The 22,942-nt window shown below is 43.2% G+C and overlaps 1 protein-coding gene and 1 long non-coding RNA gene across 5 annotated transcripts in view; one reads left to right on the plus strand and one right to left on the minus strand.

Moving 5' to 3' along the window:
• Positions 1 to 22,942, plus strand: part of LOC117505690 (calcium/calmodulin-dependent protein kinase type II delta chain) — an 81,408-nt gene that overhangs the window by 11,429 nt on the left and 47,037 nt on the right. The window lies entirely within an intron of this gene.
• On the minus strand, positions 988 to 19,236 carry LOC117505691. Its single transcript, XR_004559229.1, has 3 exons — positions 19,151 to 19,236; positions 17,624 to 17,625; positions 988 to 1,000 (listed from the first exon to the last, which is right to left on the minus strand). It is a non-coding gene; the product is annotated as an uncharacterized LOC117505691 (long non-coding RNA).

Below are 22,942 nucleotides of genomic sequence, written 5' to 3' on the forward strand. Positions count from 1 at the left end.
GTGACTAAACAATAGCTCTAATTAGCACCTATTGTGCTCTAGTTAGCACTCTCCTAATGCCAGGACGGAAGCCTCCCCTGATGGCTCCCTTGACGACTCTCTCCTGATGACGTGAATGTCTCTTTACCATGAACAAAAGACTGAAACTGCTTTGACCTGAGTACCACATTGTAAACAGGGGACAAAGTGTGTCTGAGACCCACCCCGCGGTTAAGGCTGGGTTTCAGCTGTTTTACAAAGAATGCTTCCTTGACACCTCTCTCAAGCCATTTCTTCTCTCTGGCTAAGATTTTAACTTCCTTGTCCTCAAACGTGTGGTTAGTGTCTTTCAGGTGGAGATGAACTGCAGACTGAGGTCCACTGGCGCCCTCTCTGCGGTGCTGGTATAGCCTCTTGTGTAAAAGTTGCTTCGTCTCACCTATGTAGTGTTCATTACAGTTTTCCTGACATCTGATAGAACACACTACATTGCTCTGTTTGTAACTAGGGATCCTGTCCTTAGGGTGAACTAATTTCTGTCTCAAGGTGTTAACCGGTTTAAAGTAAACTGGGATTTTGTGCTGTCTGAAGATCCTTTGTAGTTTTTCCCCTACCCCTGCTAAATAAGGGAGAGACACTCCTCTTCTTCTTGTCTCCGTCTCCTGTCTATCTGGTCTCTTTGTTCTCTGGGACTTCTGCACTTTGTCCAGGGACCATCGTGGGTACCCACATACTGTGAGGACTTTCCGTACAAGTTGTTGTTCTTTAGCCCTTCCCTCTGCAGTTGTGGGCACCTGTAGGGCTCTGTGTTTAAGAGTCCTGATCACCCCGAGCTTGTGTTCAAGGGGGTGGTTTGAGCCAAAGAGCAGATATTGGTCAGTGTGAGTGGGTTTTCTGTAAACCCCTGTCTGGAGCTGCCTGTTCTCTCCAATCGTAACATCACAGCCCAAGAAGGCTAAATGGTTGTTTCTGGCATCCTCACGTGTGAACTTGATATTGGAGTCCACCGAATTGATGTGTTCTGTAAAGTCCTCGACCTCGTGTTGCTTGATTTTAACCCAACAACGATGTCACATCAAAAGACACCATAGTTTCATCTGCCTCCAGCTGCAGGTCCTTGATTTTGTTTACAAAATCTTGTGTGTTCTCCACATGGTGGTCTGAGTTACCCAATAGAGGAGCCAAAATCCACTTGAGGTGCTTGGCCAAATTGTATGTGATGGAATCTGTGCTACATACAATAGGCCTGAGTGGCACGTCCTGTTTGTGGATTTTGGGCAGTCCATAGATGCATGGAGTGGCGTCCCCCCGGGTACAGTCGGTAATGAGTCATTCCCGTCGTCAGGAGAGGCGTCAAGGGAGCCATCAGGAGAGGCGTCTGTCCCATCATTAGGAGGGACAGCTGCCCTGTCATTAGGAGGGTGCTAACTAGAGCACAATAGGTGCTAATTAGAGCTATTGTTTAGTCACTAGCCTATAGCAGTCTGCCTCTCAGTAGGAGGGGTCTGGTTAGGTTTAAAACTCCAGCTTTTGTGGCTTCTGTTTATTCTTCTCTACAAGAGTCAAGACAGAAGTCAGACTACCAGAGCAAGAATTTTAGCTGAGGAAGCTTCTGTGATTTGAAGCGAAATGTCCTCGCGTGAAGCAACCCAGTCCAGTCGAAGATTCAAGCTTCTCTACTATGGAAACCACCTGGACAACTGAGAGCCTACACAGAAATGTTTTTATATGTCTTATATCTTATCTCGGCTTCAGTTGTTCAAAATTTTTAAAACTGCTTGTACAAAACATTTTTCTTTTTACATGCATTCTGAAGTCCCGTAGTGATCCAAGGTTTATCTTTGCTTAGCTTATTTCCATCTTTTAATACACAAGGGCAATGTCTATCATATAAATTGGAAATAATAGAAATGAATGATTTGTAAGATTGATCTACATCCTCAATGTAAATGTCACTCCAATTTTGCTGTATTAAATCCGTTCTAAGCTTTTCCATAGTTTCCTTTGTTATTTTCCTTGTGAAGTTTGTAATGTTAATACAGTCAATTTTATCAACTAATGAATTGAAAGCAACAAAAACAGGCAGATGGTCACTGATATCACTAATGAGAAGTCCGCCCGTTATGTTTCCCACGGTAATGTTTGTCAGTAAGTGTTGGCGTATTCCTAGTTATCCTAGTTGGGTGAGTAATTACTGGATACAATCCCATACAAAATGCAGAATTAATAAATTAATCTATATGCGATTTACTATGAGGATTGAGGGAATCCATATTGAAGTCTCTACAGATAAACAAAAGCTTATTATTTTTAAAGGTGTACATATCTTCAGTTCAGTTTTTCCACAGAAATATTTGTTTGATCCAGGAACTCTATAAACACGGCTTATGATTATGTTTTTTGATTTTTCACATTTAATTTCCACTGAGACACATTCCATGACCTTGTCAAAAGAAAACGACTTATTATTATTATTAACAGTTTCACACTGATAACTTGAACTGACATAAAGTGCCACGCCATCGCCCTGTTTATTCATCCTATTTATAACAAAAAGATCATAACCATCGAGCCAGACGTGTCCATGTGCTCATCCCTCAACCACGCCTCGGTAACCGCAATGACAGAAAGGGGTTTGACAGTTTTTAAACAATCCTGAATTTTGGACAAATTCGTAGGAAGACTTCTACTATTAAAATGTATCATGGAGAATGAACCGTTTATCATGGAACAGTTCTTAAGTTGTTCTTCAGTAAAGTAATTGCAGTCATGAGTAGTATTTTTAAGAAAAAAACAATCCGGATCTATATTGTATTCAGTATTGTGAGATTTATGTTCTGCAGAAGTAAGTTGAAGAGAATCAACTGACATCATAAAACGGTTGTAATCGACAAACCAAAAATGCGGCTACATATGATATAATTGTTTCTTCTAAACCAGGATGTGATATGGATTTTGCCAAAAGTTGTCTCAAAACTAAAGGAAAACAAAACAAACATCATAACAAAAATCCTTCCCGGTAAACGATAGTGGCTCCATAAGGAGCCATCATTTAAAATGATCCAAATCCACAAGCATTTTTATTGGAGGTGCCGGCTTTTCTGTGCCGTGCTCCTGCGCTGCCTTTCGGCCAAAGCGCAGTCGTCGCCGCGGGAGACGAAGTGGACGTCTGGTGAAGCTGAAGCTCTGTTTGGCCTGCTGTTTGGCTTCCGGACGAGCTGTGCACAGAATTCTGGCAGGATCTGTGCTGCCCTGGCGCCTTGTGGATCCGGTTAGAGCCTGTGTGGTGCCGCTGGTTGGCTCTGAGGACTGTCGGTCCGGCCGTCCACGCCTTCGCCGGATTGATGTGCGCCGGTGGCGCTCTCTGAACCTGGGCTTGCTTCGCTGGGTTCCGAACAGTCAGACTGTCATCCCCACTGAGGTCCTTACCCTGGGTCTCCTGAACATCAGATCACTGTCCTCAAAATCATTGTTAATTAATGATTTAATCATGGATCATCATTTAGATATGATTGGCTTGTGTGAAACCTGGCTCAAACCCACAACTCTCCTTCCTCTGAATGAGGCCTGTCCACCAGCGTACACATTTAGTCACATGTCTCGTGGTGTGAAGCAAGGCGGGGGTGTGGCTTTTATTTACAAATCTAGGTTTTCTTTATTAGCTGTTGGGGGTCACAAATATAATTCCTATGACCATCTGACTCTCCGTTACACCCATGATGCTAAGTACTGTCAGGGTCATAAAACTGGAGCTCAGCTATGTTATTTTGTCACTGTTTATAGGCCCCCTGGCCCATATTCTGACTTCTTAGATGAATTTGGTGTGTTCATCTCTAGTTTGTCAACTAGTGCAGATAACATTTTGATTATTGGTGACTTTAACATTCATATAAATAAGCCCTCTGATCCCCTTAGTAAATCATTTATGTAAATTGTGGATGCTTTAGGATTCCAGCAATGCACTCAGGATCCAACACACATTAGTGGAAATACCCTGGATCTGGTTCTTGCACGTGGGTTTGCTGTCACAAATACTGACATTTTGCCTCTTGCGTCTATAGTCTCTGACCATTCACTTATCAGGTTTACATTTACGCTGCCGTGTTTAGTGGAACAACAACCTTGTCTACTACTGCAGTGTCATATTAAACCCTCAACTGTGACTGAACTTGAGGCCAGACTACCTGATATTTTAGCTTTGAATCTGGAGAATGCTAAATCAGTAGACACCTCGCGGATAGTCTAAATTTAATGCTTAAAACTACACTTGATTAAGACTGCTCCTCCTCTTTTAAGGTCACGCCCTCCTAAGGCACAGTCACCTTGGTTCAATGATTATTTGCGTGACCTCAGGCAGAAGGCTAGAGGTTTGGAATGGAAATGGCGTTATTCCAAATGAGAGGTGTTCCGTCTTGTGTGGCGGGATGCTATTTTAGATTATAAGCATGCACTACTGGCCACGAAGTGGACCTATTGCTCTGATTTGATCAGTGAAAACAAACTAAACTCAAAAGTTTTTGTTTGACACGGTCACATTTCTTATTCACAGGCAGCCACCTGTTAGTCGTTCTCCCTTTTCAGCACAGGATTTCTTGGATTACTTTGAGAAGAAAATAGAAGATACGAGGGCTGTCCGTAAAGTAACGGTCCTTTTTATTTTTTTCAAAAACTATATGGATTTCATTCATATGTTTTTACGTCAGACATGCTTGAACCCTCGTGCGCATGCGTGAGTTTTTCCACGCCTGTCGGTGACGTCATTCACCTGTGAGCACTCCTTGTGGGAGGAGTCGTCCAGCCCCTCGTCGGAATTCCTTTGTCTGAGAAGTTGCTGAGAGACTGGCGCTTTGTTTGATCAAAGTTTTTTCTAAACCTGTGAGACACATCGAAGTGGACATGGTTCGAAAAGTTAAGCTGGTTTTCAGTGAAACTTTTAACGGCTGATGAGAGATTTTGAGGTGATGCTGTCGCTTTAAGGACTTTTCACGGTGCGAGACGTCGTGCAGCGCTCTCAGGCAGCGTCATCAGCCTGTTTCAAGCTTAAAACCTCCACATTTCAGGCTCTATTGATCCAGGACGTCGTGAGAGAACAGAGAAGTTTCAGAAGAAGTCGGTTTCAGCGTTTTATCCGGATATTCCACTGTTAAAGGAGATTTTTTTAATGAAAGACGTGCGGGCGGATTTCTGCGTCGGCTCGCAGCCGCTGCGACGCTCCGTCACAGGAAAAACACCTCTGCTGGAAGCCTTAAGGACAAGTTGGAACATCTCCAGCTGATAAACAATTTCTCATATACTCACTCCACTGAAAGCCATCAAAAGCCAACTGGATTTTAACAAATGGTTATCAACACGGAGGTGTTTTTCCTGTGCCGCCGCGCCGCGTCAGCTGCGTCCCGACGCGTGGACCCGTCCGCACGTCTTTCATTAAAAAAATTTCCTTTAACAGTGGAATATCCGGATAAAATGCTGAAACCGACTTCTTCTGAAACGTCTCTGTTCTCTCACGACGTCCTGGATCAATAGAGCCTGAAATGTGGAGGTTTTAAGCTTGAAACAGGCTGATGAAGCCGCCTGAGAGCGCTGCACGACGTCTCGCACCGTGAAAAGTCCTTAAAGCGACAGAATCACCTCAAAATCTCTCATCAGCTGTTAAAATTTTTCACTGAAAACCAGCTTAATTTTTCGAACCATGTCCACTTCGATGTGTCTCACAGGTTTAGAAAAAATTTTGATCAAACAAAGTGCCAGTCTCTCAGCAACTTCTCAGACAAAGGAATTCCGACGAGGGGCTGGACGACTCCTCCCACAAGGAGTGCTCACAGGCGAATGACGTCACCGACAGGCGTGGAAAAACTCACGCATGCGCACGAGGGTTCAAGCATGTCTGACGTAAAAACATATGAATGAAATCCATATAGTTTTTGAAAAAAATAAAAAGGACCTATACTTTACGGACAGCCCTCGTATTAGACTGAGCATATCTCAGCACGCCTCGGCCCAACCATTAAAACCTGCTATGGAGGTGGGCGCTACCACTGAGGTGTTACCTAGATTGACAGAATTTAATAGTATTTCATTGGGTGTGCTGACGAAACTTGTGGCGTGTACAAAAAGCACAACCTGTTTTTTTGATCCCATACCAACAAAATTGTTTAAGGACCTGTGGTCCACTCTTGGGCCGACTGTGCTGGAAATTATTAATCTGTCATTAACCTCTGGATCTGTTCCGAAATGTTTTAAATCAGCAGTGATTAAACCATTACTTAAGAAATCTAATCTTGACCCTAGTGTATTGAAAAATTACAGGCCGATATCAAATCTATCATTCTGTTCCAAAATTTTAGAAAAGGTGGTTTCACGGCAGCTCGTAGACCACCTCACTGTAAATGATCTTTTTGAGCTGCTGCAGTCTGCTTTTAGGAAATATCACTCCACAAAGACAGCGCTCACTAAAGTTATGAATGATCTTCTGCAAGCAATGGACTCAGACACCACTATGGTTTTGGTGTTGTTAGATCTCAGTACTGCGTTTGATACTGTGGATCAACATATTTTGCTCGATAGGTTGGAGAATTTTTGGGGGATTACTGGAAGTGCCCTTGCTTGGTTGACGTCATATCTGTCCAGTCATTCTCAATGTGTCTTGTATAATGGCACTACCTCTGACCTTGCTGACATGAGATTTGGGGTTCCACAGGGATCTGTTTTAGGCCCCTTGCTTTTCTCCTTGTATGTGGCACCCCTTGGGCGTATACTGCAGAGTTTAGGGATTGCCTTTCATTGTTATGCTGATGATACTCAGTTGTACATGCCGATAACTGCGGGAAATCTCACTCCCATAAAATCCCTGGAGGACTGTCTTCTATCAGTGAGAAGTTGGATGTCTAGTAACTTCCTACTTTTAAACTTTGATAAGACTGAAATGATGGTTCTTGGTCCAGCGAGACATCGGCATCAGTTTGACCAGCTGGCGCTCAGCCTGGGTTCCTGTGTCATACATCATACGGACAAAATGAGGAACCTTGGGGTAATTTTTGATTCCACGTTGTCCTTTGACCTCCACATCAGGGATGTTACTAGGACTGCTTTTTTCCATCTGCGAAATATAGCGAGGATCTGCCCCATCCTGTCCATGGCTGATGCTGAGACCCTGATTCATGCTTTTGTTTCTTCTAGACTAGATTATTGTAATGTTCTATTTTCAGGGTTACCACAGTCCAGCATCAGGGGTCTTCAGCTGGTTCAGAACGCTGCCGCCAGACTTCTGACACGTAGCAGATTTTGGCATCTTTGCACTGGCTCCCTGTCTCTGTGAGAGCAGATTTTAAGGTTTTGTTATTGACTTATAAGGTTGTTCATGGACTGGCACCATCTTATCTGGCTGATCTGGTGGAACTCTACGTGCCGGCCTGGGCTTTGCGGTCGCAGGATGCGGGACTTCTCTGTGTTCCCAGGGTGAAGAAGACGTCAGCAGGTCAAAGAGCCTTTTCGTATCGTGCACCCACCCTGTGGAACAGTCTTTCTGCGACCGTGAGGCAGTCAGAGTCCGTGGACATTTTTAGGTCAAGACTTAAAACCTATTTTTATTCTCTTTCTTATGGATAGTTGTTATTTTTATTTGTTTTATTCTTTTACTTCTGTTTTTATTTATGTGTTTGAATGTTTTATTAATTTTTAATTATTTATTCAATTTTTTGTTGACTTGTTTTATGTAAGGCGCCTTGAGACGGCTTTTGCTGTGATTTGGCGCATTATAAGCTAATTAAATAAATAAATTAATTAAATGAAGCTCTCTTATCATCATCTTCACTTTGGCTTCCTCCGGAGTTCCATTTAATTTGGTCCACGCTTTACTGTTCCTGGTCCATGTCGCTTGTATTTTTTTCTGGTTTACTTTTTGCTTCTTTAACTCCCGACGCTCTTGAACCGATCATATCGACACCTTCTCAGGTACGATGTTTGGACATGATGACCGAACGTTTGAAGTCGATATGGACATGGATACTTGACTTTGTGGATAAAAGGTTTACTGTGGGACGGGAAAGGTGGCTTTCAAAGTCAGCGTAGAACTCCCCTGACCGAAAGGCTTTATGATGTCATGTCTGTTTGAGGCGTTTCTGTCTCTTTACTCTCTGAATCCGTCTCTGCAGGAGGACGTGTTTTGTGTGTCCTCTGGGAACCAGGAAAGTGGGTCACTGAGAACCGCTCAGAGTGAGACTTGGACTGTTGTTTGTTGACTGCTCTGCGTGTTAAATGCTGATGTTGTGCAGAAGGACCGCCCCCTGACGCCACATCCACAACACCACGGAACCGCCTTACGGGTCCAACCCCACATCTCTCCAGTAACCGTCTGTGTGCTGCAGCCAGGTGGAATGTGAGTGTGTCCTTAAGGTCAGGGGTTGTGACTTTCTGATTTATTGTGACACTGTCGGGAAGACACTGCTCCGTCTGACCTCACAGGTCCATCTGAAACTGCTTCCACCTCACGCTCCTGAAAAGGTGCGATTCTTTGTCTGCTTGGGTCGGTGGTGCGCCTGTCAGCGACCTTTGGGGCCAGAGGTCAGACCTGTGGATCTTTGTGAAAGCTGCCTGGGCTTTCGGATCCTGGAGCTTTGAGTGCTGGGACCTGGTCCAGATGTTGTGGCTTTTTAAGGCGGCGTGTGGCGCTCGCAGCGGTTAAACAGACTTAGTGATGCTTGAACTCAGCCGAGTGGAAATGATCACTTGATGACAAACCCAGCAGGCTGTGGAAAAGCCAGCGAAGCTTTAAGAGCAGCGCGCCATTCTGTCATTTCCTCTTGGAAAAAATCCGCGGCTCGCACCGCCAGTGCCACGCTCTGCATTTCCATGGAAACAAAGGCCTAAATATAGAGCACGGGCTAATCACGCTATGTTTTAAATCTGTCACCACTTAAACCTCCAGGGGGCGATAATTATGGATCAAATTAGCATCAGCATTTTGTTAACGACAACTGGACATGCGCCAGTTTGTGGTTTCACTGTGTTTCATGATTCCAGAATCGGACTGAGGGCCTCGAAACGGTTCCAAGCGGTTTATTTCATAGCTAGCACCTGTGGGTCGTGACCAAAGGTATTCTGGAATATTTCTATGATGACAGTAAGGCCGCGGTTTTTACAAATGTAAAAGATAAAAAGTGATTTGTCACAATATGACCCCTTGGATAATGATCTTATTGGCATCATGAATCGAGTGTTTTAAACCTGTAAGAGCTCCATGTGGCTGTTAATTATTATCTGTGTTACATATACAGATAACAAACTGGGTAATTACTTAGTGGTAGAAGAGTATAAAGTACGGAGTTGTGGGCGGTGTAGCTGCCATTATGCCGATTTCGGTGAAACTTTGCAGATGGAAGCACACCGTACGAAGATGGACATGAAGCAACATAATGTTGGTCTTCAAAGTCTGATTACGATTCAGACAGCTGCCATTTGATGTAGAAAACGATTATCAGTGCATCTTTTTTCCTCTACGGGATTTCTGATGACTTTATGTTCTACCTTTTCAAATCTAAGTGTTTGTAGTAATCCATAATGAATTATTGTGAATCTAAATCCTAAAACCCAGGGAGACCCGCCTGTGTCAGTGTGGTTCCAGACAGACTTGTGTTCAGATCTTTGACACTCCAGCAAAAAAGGTCAGACTGCAGCTTCTTTCTGCCTATACATTGTCCATGATGCACATGTGCATGGGCTGTGCTCATGCACTTTATACTTGTCAAAATAATTAAAACAGCAATGCATTTTTTCAGGTGATCAGCCATGACACCAGTCAAATAATCTTATTTGCATTGTTTCTTAGCTTTGTATGAAACAACAGAATGACTGCTTACCTGACTGCTAATGACCGTTAACATCCCGACAGAGGGTGATGACCAAAAACAGAGGTTTTTTTTTATTTTTTTTTATCAGGGTGCAGAAACAGCTGGTTGTCTCTGTTTTATTTATGCACACAGTGCAGAAGCTGCAACTGCACTGCGTGTCCACCAGTCCTCCAGTTTCTACCAAGAGTGAGGCCGTAACAAATCTGTGTAGCAAATGTGCCGAATTAATATTCTGACATACTGCGCTGACATAATGTACTGACATACTGTGCTGACATAATGTACTGACATATTGCACGGACATAATATTCTGACATACTGTGCCGACGTAATGCTCTGACATAATGTACTGATATACATACACTCCCCCTCTTGCTTGCCTCTACTGGTGGTTGGCTCTCACTGCGGTATTGTATCACTTCCTGTTCCGGAGCACAGCTGTGTTTTTCTGTATCTGTTAGCTGTTTAATCTGCGCAATTAGATTGATCTAGTTATCTAGATTACGATTTGTTTCCCAGTGTAATCTTTACGTGCCTTAACTAAAGCACTCCTTCTGCTGAATCACCTCTAAATTATTTACACATTATTCACTTTGCGTGTTTTTAGGAATCCGCTAGCTTAGCGTAGCTACTAGCTCTTAGCCGATTTAGCATGGCGGCTTCTCCTGTCTCTCCCGCACTTTTCTGCTCTGGGTGTGAAATGTTTAGTTATTCCTCGGCCTCCTTTAGCAGTAACGGTACTTGTAATAAGTGTAGCTTATTCGTAGCTTTGGAGGCCAGGCTGGGCGAATTGGAGACTCGGCTCCGCACCGTGGAAAATTCTACAGCTAGCCAGGCCCCTGTAGTCGGTGCGGACCAAGGTAGCTTAGCCGCCGTTAGTTCCCCTCTGGCAGATCCCGAGCAGCCGGGAAAGCAGGCTGACTGGGTGACTGTGAGGAGGAAGCGTAGCCCTAAACAGAAGCCCCGTGTACACCGCCAACCCGTTCACATCTCTAACCGTTTTTCCCCACTCGACGACACACTCGCCGAGGATCAAACTCTGGTTATTGGCGACTCTGTTTTGCGAAATGTGAAGTTAGCGACACCAGCAACCATAGTCAATTGTCTTCCGGGGGCCAGAGCAGGCGACATTGAAGGAAATTTGAAACTGCTGGCTAAGGCTAAGCGTAAATTTGGTAAGATTGTAATTCACGTCGGCAGTAATGACACCCGGTTACGCCAATCGGAGGTCACTAAAATTAACATTAAATCGGTGTGTAACTTTGCAAAAACAATGTCGGACTCTGTAGTTTTCTCTGGGCCCCTCCCCAATCAGACCGGGAGTGACATGTTTAGCCGCATGTTCTCCTTGAATTGCTGGCTGTCTGAGTGGTGTCCAAAAAATGAGGTGGGCTTCGTAGATAATTGGCAAAGCTTCTGGGGAAAACCTGGTCTTGTTAGGAGAGACGGCATCCATCCCACTTTGGATGGAGCAGCTCTCATTTCTAGAAATCTGGCCAATTTTCTTAAATCCTCCAAACCGTGACTATCCAGGGTTGGGACCAGGAAGCAGAGTTGTAGTCTTACACACCTCTCTGCAGCTTCTCTCCCCCTGCCATCCCCTCATTACCCCATCCCCGTAGAGACGGTGCCTGCTCCCAGACTACCAATAACCAGCAAAAATCTATTTAAGCATAAAAATTCAAAAAGAAAAAATAATATAGCACCTTCAACTGCACCACAGACTAAAACAGTTAAATGTGGTCTATTAAACATTAGGTCTCTCTCTTCTAAGTCCCTGTTGGTAAATGATATAATAATTGATCAACATATTGATTTATTCTGCCTTACAGAAGCCTGGTTACAGCAGGATGAATATGTTAGTTTAAATGAGTCAACACCCCCGAGTCACACTAACTGTCAGAATGCTCGTAGCACGGGCCGAGGCGGAGGATTAGCAGCAATCTTCCATTCCAGCTTATTAATTAATCAAAAACCCAGACAGAGCTTTAATTCATTTGAAAGCTTGACTCTTAGTCTTGTCCATCCAAATTGGAAGTCCCAAAAAACAGTTTTATTTGTTATTATCTATCGTCCACCTGGTCGTTACTGTGAGTTTCTCTGTGAATTTTCAGACCTTTTGTCTGACTTAGTGCTTAGCTCAGATAAGATAATTATAGTGGGCGATTTTAACATCCACACAGATGCTGAGAATGACAGCCTCAACACTGCATTTAATCTATTATTAGACTCTATTGGCTTTGCTCAAAAAGTACATGAGTCCACCCACCACTTTAATCATATCTTAGATCTTGTTCTGACTTATGGTATGGAAATAGAAGACTTAACAGTATTCCCTGAAAACTCCCTTCTGTCTGATCATTTCTTAATAACATTTACATTTACTCTGATGGACTACCCAGCAGTGGGGAATAAGTTTCATTACACTAGAAGTCTTTCAGAAAGTGCTGTAACTAGGTTTAAGGATATGATTCCTTCTTTATGTTCTCTAATGCCATATACCAACACAGTGCAGAGTAGCTACCTAAACTATCTTTGGCTGCTTTCAGTGATGCCGGTATTTGGTTAGACTCTTTCTCTCCGATTGTTCTGTCTGAGTTATTTTCATTAGTTACTTCATCCAAACCATCAACATGTTTATTAGACCCCATTCCTACCAGGCTGCTCAAGGAAGCCCTACCATTATTTAATGCTTCGATCTTAAATATGATCAATCTATCTTTGTTAGTTGGCTATGTACCACAGGCTTTTAAGGTGGCAGTAATTAAACCATTACTTAAAAAGCCATCACTTGACCCAGCTATCTTAGCTAATTATAGGCCAATCTCCAACCTTCCTTTTCTCTCAAAAATTCTTGAAAGGGTAGTTGTAAAACAGCTAACTGATCATCTGCAGAGGAATGGTCTATTTGAAGAGTTTCAGTCAGGTTTTAGAATTCATCATAGTACAGAAACAGCATTAGTGAAGGTTACAAATTATCTTCTTATGGCCTCGGACAGTGGACTCATCTCTGTGCTTGTTCTGTTAGACCTCAGTGCTGCTTTTGATACTGTTGACCATAAAATTTTATTACAGAGATTAGAGCATGCCATAGGTATTAAAGGCACTGCGCTGCGGTGGTTTGAATCATATTTGTCTAATAGATTACAATTTGTTCATGTAAATGGGGAATCTTCTTCACAGACTAAAGTTAATTATGGAGTTCCACAAGGTTCTGTGCTAGGACCAATTTTATTCACTTTATACATGCTTCCATTAGGCAGTATTATTAGACGGTAATGCTTAAATTTTCATTGTTACGCAGATGATACCCAGCTTTATCTATCCATTAAGCCAGAGGACACACACCAATTAGCTAAACTGCAGGATTGTCTTACAGACATAAAGACATGGATGACCTCTAATTTCCTGCTTTAAACTCAGATAAAACTGAAGTTATTGTACTTGGCCCCACAAATCTTAGAAACATGGTGTCTAACCAGATCCTTACTCTGGATGGCATTACCCTGACCTCTAGTAATACTGTGAGAAATCTTGGAGTCATTTTTGATCAGGATATGTCATTCAAAGCGCATATTAAACAAATATGTAGGACTGCTTTTTTGCATTTACGCAATATCTCTAAAATCAGAAAGGTCTTGTCTCAGAGTGATGCTGAAAAACTAATTCATGCATTTATTTTCTCTAGGCTGGACTATTGTAATTCATTATTATCAGGTTGTCCTAAAAGTTCCCTAAAAAGCCTTCAGTTAATTCAAAATGCTGCAGCTAGAGTACTGACGGGGACTAGAAGGAGAGAGCATATCTCACCCATATTGGCCTCTCTTCATTGGCTTCCTGTTAATTCTAGAATAGAATTTAAAATTCTTCTTCTTACTTATAAGGTTTTGAATAATCAGGTCCCATCTTATCTTAGGGACCTCATAGTACCATATCACCCCAATAGAGTGCTTCGCTCTCAGACTGCAGGCTTACTTGTAGTTCCTAGGGTTTGTAAGAGTAGAATGGGACGCAGAGCCTTCAGCTTTCAGGCTCCTCTCCTGTGGAACCAGCTCCCAATTCAGATCAGGGAGACAGACACCCTCTCTACTTTTAAGATTAGGCTTAAAACTTTCCTTTTTGCTAAAGCTTATAGTTAGGGCTGGATCAGGTGACCCTGAACCATCCCTTAGTTATGCTGCTATAGACGTAGACTGCTGGGGGGTTCCCATGATGCACTGTTTCTTTCTCTTTTTGCTCTGTATGCACCACTCTGCATTTAATCATTAGTGATTGATCTCTGCTCCCCTCCACAGCATGTCTTTTTCCTGGTTCTCTCCCTCAGCCCCAACCAGTCCCAGCAGAAGACTGCCCCTCCCTGAGCCTGGTTCTGCTGGAGGTTTCTTCCTGTTAAAAGGGAGTTTTTCCTTCCCACTGTAGCCAAGTGCTTGCTCACAGGGGGTCGTTTTGACCATTGGGGTTTTACATAATTATTGTATGGCCTTGCCTTACAATATAAAGCGCCTTGGGGCAACTGTTTGTTGTGATTTGGCGCTATATAAAAAAATTGATTGATTGATTGATTGATATAATGTAGTGACATACTATGCCGAAATAATGTTCTTACATGCTGTGCCGAAATAATGTGCTGACATACTCTACCGATATAATGCACTGACATAATGTATTGACATACTGCGCCGACATAATGTTCTGACATGCTGTGCCGAAATAATGCGCTGAAATAATGCACCGATGTAATGTACTGACATACTGTGCCGACGTAATGCACCGATATAATGTACTGACATACTGTGCTGACGTAATGTACCGATAGGATATAATGTTCTGACATGCTGTGCCGAAATAATGCACTGACATAATGTACCGATATAATGTACTGATATACTATGCTGAAATAATGTGCTGACATACTCTAACGATATAATGCTCTGACATAATGTACTGACATACTGCACCGACATAATGTTCTGACATGCTGTGCCGAAACAATGCGCTGACATAATGTACTGACATACTGTGCCGATGTAATACACCGATATAATGTACTGACATACAGTGCTGACGTAATGTACCGATATAATGTAGTGACATACTGTGCTGACGTAATGTACCGATAGGATATAATGTACTGTGCCGAAATAATGCACCGATATAATGTACTGATATACTATGCTGAAATAATGTTCTTACATGCTGTGCCGAAATAATGTGCTGACATACTCTAACGATATAATGCGCTGACATAATGTACTGACATGCTGTGCCGAAACAATGCGCTGACATAATGTACTGACATACTGTGCCGACGTAATGCACCGATATAATGTACTGACATACAGTGCTGACGTAATGTACCGATATAATGTAGTGACATACTGTGCTGACGTAATGTACCGATAGGATATAATGTACTATGCCGAAATAATGCACCGATATAATATACTGATATACTATGCTGAAATAATGTTCTTACATGCTGTGCCGAAATAATGTGCTGACATACTCTAACGATATAATGCGCTGACATAATGTACTGACATACTGCACCGACATAATGTTCTGACATGCTGTGCCGAAACAATGCGCTGACATAATGTACTGACATACTGTGCCGATATAATGTACTGACATACAGTGCTGACGTAATGTACCAATATAATGTAGTGACATACTGTGCTGACGTAATGTACCGATAGGATATAATGTACTGTGCCGAAATAATGCACCGATATAATGTACTGATATACTATGCTGAAATAATGTTCTTACATGCTGTGCCGAAATAATGTGCTGACATACTCTAACGATATAATGCGCTGACATACTGCACCGACATAATGTTCTGACATGCTGTGCCGAAATAATGCGCTGACATAATGTACTGACATACTGTGCCGACGTAATGCACCGATATAATGTACTGACATACAGTGCTGACATAATGTACCGATATAATGTACTGACATACTGTGCTGACATAATGCACCGATATAATGTACTGACATACTGTGCCGACGTAATGCACCGATATAATGTACTGACATACTGTGCCGACGTAATGCACCGATATAATGTACTGACATACAGTGCTGACGTAATGTACTGACATACTGTGCTGACGTAATGTACCGATAGGATATAATGTACTGACATACTGTGCCGACGTAATGCACCGATATAATGTACTGACATACAGTGCTGACGTAATGTACTGACATACTGTGCTGACGTAATGTACCGATAGGATATAATGTACTGACATACTGTGCCGACGTAATGCACCGATATAATGTACTGACATACTGTGCTGACGTAATGTACCGATAGGATATAATGTACTGACATGCTGTGCCGAAATAATGCACTGACATAATGTATTGACATAAGGTTCTGACATACTGCGCCGACATAATGCACTGATGGAAAATACATGGTCTTAGCAAGTGCATGCGCTCTCAAAGATCTTTTAAACATTCCTTTATTCAGGACCCAAGATGATAAACTTCACTGATCCTGATTTTGGATAATATTAAAATCAGGTTAGGGAGTTTACTTTGATGCGAATAGCAACCAACAACAAGCATCCCCCCACCCCCAAACTAAAAAAAAAAAAAAAAATTCTGCCTACAGCTCTGTTGCTGCACATTAATGAATTTCTGTAAGATTGCAAGACTTATTTTCCTCTTCTGGTAAAATGGAACAAAGGAATTTTGTTTTATTTAAAAAAAAAAAAAAATTCCACTGATCTGGAGTTGGGTCATGTAACTGTTTTTTTGTGTCCTCATCAGCAGCCAAAAGAAGTAGAATTTTCATGAAGACAAAGTCTTGAATGCCTCAGTGGAACTGGTCTGGAGTTCCCCTTAAAGATCACAATCAGTTCCCAGATTTCTGCCCGGAACACTGACGTTGGCAAAAGAAGTTTGAAAATGTTGAAAATGAGACCCAAGTGTTAAGGGTCAGGACTGGTCCCAGCCTGGACAACGTGGACCACCAGGAACCTAAAAACTCAGTCAAATTGACCAGTCAGAACCCGGTCCAGCTCACACCTGGTCAGAACCGTGTGGACCTGATCCCAGTCTCTGTTCCGTCAGTGAGGAAATGTGGAATTTATTAGGCCATGCCCCCAAAGACTGACAGGATGTCATGTGCCGTTGGGTCCACGTGCAGCTGGAGCCTTTCGGAGCTGCATTTGTGCTGTTTGCCTGCAGACTGAAGCACAGCTGCTCGCGCGCTAAAAATAAACTGAAATCAGCCTGCTGAGGACACCCCGTTTGCAAGAAGACACAAGAAAAGCCTCTCCTCTTCACACAAGCTGATGAGGACTGATGGGGCATAAGCAGGAAGTGATGTCAACAAAATCTGCATGTAAATATAAGCGCTTCCGTGGAGTCCAGAGTCCGCTCAAGAAACAGGAAATCAATCAATCAATCAATCAATTTTTTTTTATATAGCGCCAAATCACAACAAACAGTTGCCCCAAGGCGCTTTATATTGTAAGGCAAGGCCATACAATAATGATGTAAAACCCCAACGGTCAAAACGACCCCCTGTGAGCAAGCACTTGGCTACAGTGGGAAGGAAAAACTCCCTTTTAACAGGAAGAAACCTCCAGCAGAACCAGGCTCAGGGAGGGGCAGTCTTCTGCTGGGACTGGTTGGGGCTGAGGGAGAGAACCAGGAAAAAGACATGCTGTGGAGGGGAGCAGAGATCGATCACTAATGATTAAATGCAGAGTGGTGCATACAGAGCAAAAAGAGAAAGAAACAGTGCATCATGGGAACCCCCCAGCAGTCTACGTCTATAGCAGCATAACTAAGGGATGGTTCAGGGTCACCTGATCCAGCCCTAACTATAAGCTTTAGCAAAAAGGAAAGTTTTAAGCCTAATCTTAAAAGTAGAGAGGGTGTCTGTCTCCCTGATCTGAATTGGGAGCTGGTTCCACAGGAGAGGAGCCTGAAAGCTGAAGGCTCTGCCTCCCATTCTACTCTTACAAACCCTAGGAACTACAAGTAAGCCTGCAGTCTGAGAGCGAAGCGCTCTATTGGGGTGATATGGTACTACGAGGTCCCTAAGATAAGATGGGACCTGATTATTCAAAACCTTATAAGTAAGAAGAAGAATTTTAAATTCTATTCTAGAATTAACAGGAAGCCAATGAAGAGAGGCCAATATGGGTGAGATATGCTCTCTCCTTCTAGTCCCCGTCAGCACTCTAGCTGCAGCATTTTGAATTAACTGAAGGCTTTTTAGGGAACTTTTAGGACAACCTGATAATAATGAATTACAATAGTCCAGCCTAGAGGAAATAAATGCATGAATTAGTTTTTCAGCATCACTCTGAGACAAGACCTTTCTGATTTTAGAGATATTGCGTAAATGCAAAAAAGCAGTCCTACATATTTGTTTAATATGCGCTTTGAATGACATATCCTGATCAAAAATGACTCCAAGATTTCTCACAGTATTACTAGAGGTCAGGGTAATGCCATCCAGAGTAAGGATCTGGTTAGACACCATGTTTCTAAGATTTGTGGGGCCAAGTACAATAACTTCAGTTTTATCTGAGTTTAAAAGCAGGAAATTAGAGGTCATCCATGTCTTTATGTCTGTAAGACAATCCTGCAGTTTAGCTAATTGGTGTGTGTCCTCTGGCTTCATGGATAGATAAAGCTGGGTATCATCTGCGTAACAATGAAAATTTAAGCAATACCGTCTAATAATACTGCCTAAGGGAAGCATATATAAAGTGAATAAAATTGGTCCTAGCACAGAACCTTGTGGAACTCCATAATTAACTTTAGTCTGTGAAGAAGATTCCCCATTTACATGAACAAATTGTAATCTATTAGACAAATATGATTCAAACCACCGCAGCGCAGTGCCTTTAATACCTATGGCATGCTCTAATCTCTGTAATAAAATTTTATGGTCAACAGTATCAAAAGCAGCACTGAGGTCTAACAGAACAAGCACAGAGATGAGTCCACTGTCCGAGGCCATAAGAAGATCATTTGTAACCTTCACTAATGCTGTTTCTGTACTATGATGAATTCTAAAACCTGACTGAAACTCTTCAAATAGACCATTCCTCTGCAGATGATCAGTTAGCTGTTTTACAACTACCCTTTCAAGAATTTTTGAGAGAAATGCACTTCTAGTGCCTAATATTGTGGCGATAAGAAAATCAGTTGGTAAACGTGTCGTGTTTATGTCCAGCTTTGGGGCAGACGCACACACTGTGTGCACATTCACACGTTCAAACACACGTTCAGCTGCTCACCAGAAGGAAAGCGCGGATTAAATGTGGCAATACTTAATTTGACCTTTTTTAAAGTCCAGAATTGACATAATTAACATTTAACTGCTGGTGGAAATGAGGTGGACATGCAGTACTGCTGATATTCAGCAGAGGGCAAAGGGCGTAGCTGTGTGTTTCAGACCTAACCATCTTAGTTTATACCAGACACCGAAATTTCCCTGTTGATCAAATTGAATGATTAAATAAAGGAGCCTTCGGTCCCATGGATGCCTCTGGCCGCCTTTGGTGCCGCGGATGCCTCTGGCCGCCTTTGGTGCCGCGGATGCCTCTGGCCTCCTTTGGTGCCGCGGATGCCTCTGGCCTCCTTTGGTGCCGCGGATGCCTCTGGCCTCCTTTGGTGCCGCGGATGCCTCTGGTCTCCTTTGGTGCCGCAGATGCATTTGGCCACCTTCTGTGCCATGGATGCCTCTGGGCGCCTTCTGTACCGCGGTTACCTCTGACTACCTTCTATACCACAGATTCCTCTGACCACTTTCATGCCCATCTGATGCTTCACGCCGCCTTTGGTCCTGTGGATGCCTCTGGCCGCCTGCGACCCTGTGGATGCCTCAGGCTGAGTTCGGGCCTGTCTGATGCTTCACGCAGCCTTCGGTCCCGCGGATGTCTCAGGCTATCTTCGCCCTTTGATTTCTGTCTGCAGTTTCTTCCCAGAACTTGACTAGATGTGTTGTCAGTTTGATCCCACTGTCCTGAACATCTCCCTTCTCCTCACAGATAGACACAGTCGCACTATGTCCAATTGGTAGTTTCTTCTTCAGACCCCATGTTGGACTTGTTTGTTCTTCTGAAGGTTTTCACAGGGATTACGTCTGGTGCAGGTGGTTTTCCAGTCTCCATCCTTTAAAATGCCTCTCTTGCATCCTTCCTCCTGATTCTGGCTGTCAGTCTTTCATACCATGGATTTTCTCAAGTCAGTAACATTTAACCTCCTGTGGAGACTTTAAACCACACTTTGTCCATCTTTAATCTGCCTGTCTGAAGTCCTTCCTCACCTTCTCTTGGCAGATGATGACTCTTTGAGGAGTTAAATTGGCGTTTGCAGCACTAAGCTGATCAGTGGTCCTGATGAGGCTCTGGGGTCTGGCTTTGTGTGGATTATGGACTCTCTGAGGCTCCGCTGATGTTTAACTCTGAGCATCAACTTTTGGTTCAGTGAAACCTGAAGTAGTCTTTGTCCACAGACAGTTCAGGAAAAAGTTCAGGTGTGGAATTGTGAATTCAAAAAATCCAGATGTTCCCTTCTTCTGGAACCACTCAGTGCCATCAGAGTTCAGTCCAGCTGTGGCCTCGTCCACATCTTCCTCAAGTCATCAGCTTTCTGTTTAGTCAGACGGAGCTGGTCTCTGTTTGATTACCGTGGTTACGGCACAGTTACCCAAATGACAGAGAGGTGACAAGTCGGGATCATGACCAGCATCATGTCAGATCCTGTCTCTCTCACTCTCACTCGCACACATACATTTATCGCAAGCACACACACATATTGCGCACACACACGCGCACATTTATGGCACGCGCGCGCGCACACACACACACACACATGCATTGCTCACACACACACACACACACACACACACACATTTATCACACTCACATATCGCACACACACACATTTATTACACACACACGTATCGCACACACACAGGCACATATATATCACACACACACACACGCACATATTACACACACATAGATTTATCGCACACATGCACATATTACACACACATAGATTTATCGCACACACATACACAAATTTATCACACACACGCACACACATTTATCACACACATACATTTATCACACACACACCTAACAGCTCTGTAACAGCTAACTAATGGCTCGGTTAAGGTGCACTGAAACGAGCATACCTTTGCATCACGACCTGTGTCGTGAAGCAAAGGTATGCTTGTATGGCATGGCACACACTGTTGCGCACAGGTAATTTAGAAATGTTCAAAAAATCTTTCACGCGCAAATGTCGTGCTATGTAGTGCGATCTAATCTCCAACGTGACATGTAGCTCCTCAAGTGGAGTAAAGAAGAAGTGAACAGAGCGAGTGGCGACGTCAGCGGATCGCATCAGAGTGTAGCTCGTCTGAAGGATTATAACAAGAAGTTAAATCTGTTATAAACATACTTTAACAGCTCCAGACAAGAAGGAAAAACATGCAACTGTTTTATCAAGCCATGACAATGTAAACAAGTCAAATAATTACCTTTTTAGACGGTCAAAATGCTTTCTGCGCACGCGAATGGCTCCAGCTACAGCCTCCTCTGTGATTCAGGAAGTGATTAGAGCCGTTTTCAACAGCCAATTTGCAATTTTATATACACAGCGTCCAGTGAAGAGCACGTGGCAGCCGGTAGAACAATGAATGGCATCCAGCTGTGAACATAGTGGGTGGGATCATCATGACACAGGTTGTGCTGTTGCGTGAGTCTCAAACCCCTTTCACATTGGCGCATTTGTAGAGCTGCTCATTGCAGTGTTGTGTTTCATTTAAATACGCCCAAAATCCAGTGAGGAAAATAAGTATTTGAACACCCTGCAATTTTGCAAGTTCTCCCACTTAGAAATCCTGGAGGGGTCTGAAATTTTCATCTTAGGTGCATGTCCACTGTGAGAGACATAATCTAAAAAAAAATTCCAGAAATCACAATGTATGATTTTATAATAATTTATTTGTATGTTACTGCTGCAAATAAGTATTTCAGCACCTGTGAAAATCAATGTTAATATTTGGTACAGTAGCCTTTGTTTGTAATTACAGAGGTCAAACATTTCCTGTAGTTCTTCACCAGGTTTTCACAAACTGCAGCAGTGATTTTGGTCCACTCCTCCATACAGATCTTCTCTAGATCTTTCAGGTTTGGAGTTTCAGCTCCCTCCAAAGATTTTCTATTGAGTTCAAGTCTGGAGACTGGCCAGGCCACTCCAGGACCTTGAAATGCTTCTTACGGAGCCCCTCCTTAGTTGCCCTGGCTGTGTGTTTGGGGTCATTGTCATGCTGAAGACCCAGCCATGACCCATCTTCAATGCTCTTACTGAGGGAAGGAGGTTGTTTGCCAAAATCTCACAATACATGACCCCATCCATCCTCCCTTCAATACGGTGCAGTCGTGCTGTCCCCTTTGCAGAAGAGCACCCCCAGAGTATGATGTTTCCACCCCCATGCTTCACGGTTGGGATGGTTTTCTTGGGGTTGTTCTCTTCCTCTAAACATGGTAAGTGGAGTTGATTCCAAAAAGCTCTATTCTGGTCTCATCTCACCACATGACCTTCTCCCGTGCCTCCTCTGGATCACCCAGATGGTCACTGGTGAACTTCAAACGGGCCTGGACATGTGCTGGCTTGAGCAGGGGGACCTTGCTGGCTTGCAGGACTTTAAACCATGACAGCATCATGTGTTACTAATGTAATCTTTGTGGCTGTGGTCCCAACCCTCTTCAGGTCATTGACCAGGTCCTCCTGTGTAGTTCTGAGCTTTCTCAGAATCATCCTTACCCCACAAAGTGAGATCTTGCATGGAATCCCAGACCGAGGGAGATTTACAGTCATGTTGTGTTTCTTCCACTTGCTAATAAATAATCATAACAGTTGTTGTCTTCTACCAAGCTGCTTGCCTGTTGTCCTGTAGTCCATCCCAGCCTTGTGCAGGTCTACAGTTTTGTCCCTGGTGTCCTTAGACAGCTCTTTGGTCTTGGCTATGGTGGACAGGTTGGAGTGTGATTGATTGAGTGTGTGAACAGGTGTCTTTTATACAGGTAACAGGTTCAAACAGGTGCAATTAATACA

The sequence above is a fragment of the Thalassophryne amazonica genome, unplaced genomic scaffold (genome assembly GCF_902500255.1).
Source record: "Thalassophryne amazonica unplaced genomic scaffold, fThaAma1.1, whole genome shotgun sequence".
NCBI lineage: Eukaryota > Metazoa > Chordata > Actinopteri > Batrachoidiformes > Batrachoididae > Thalassophryne > Thalassophryne amazonica.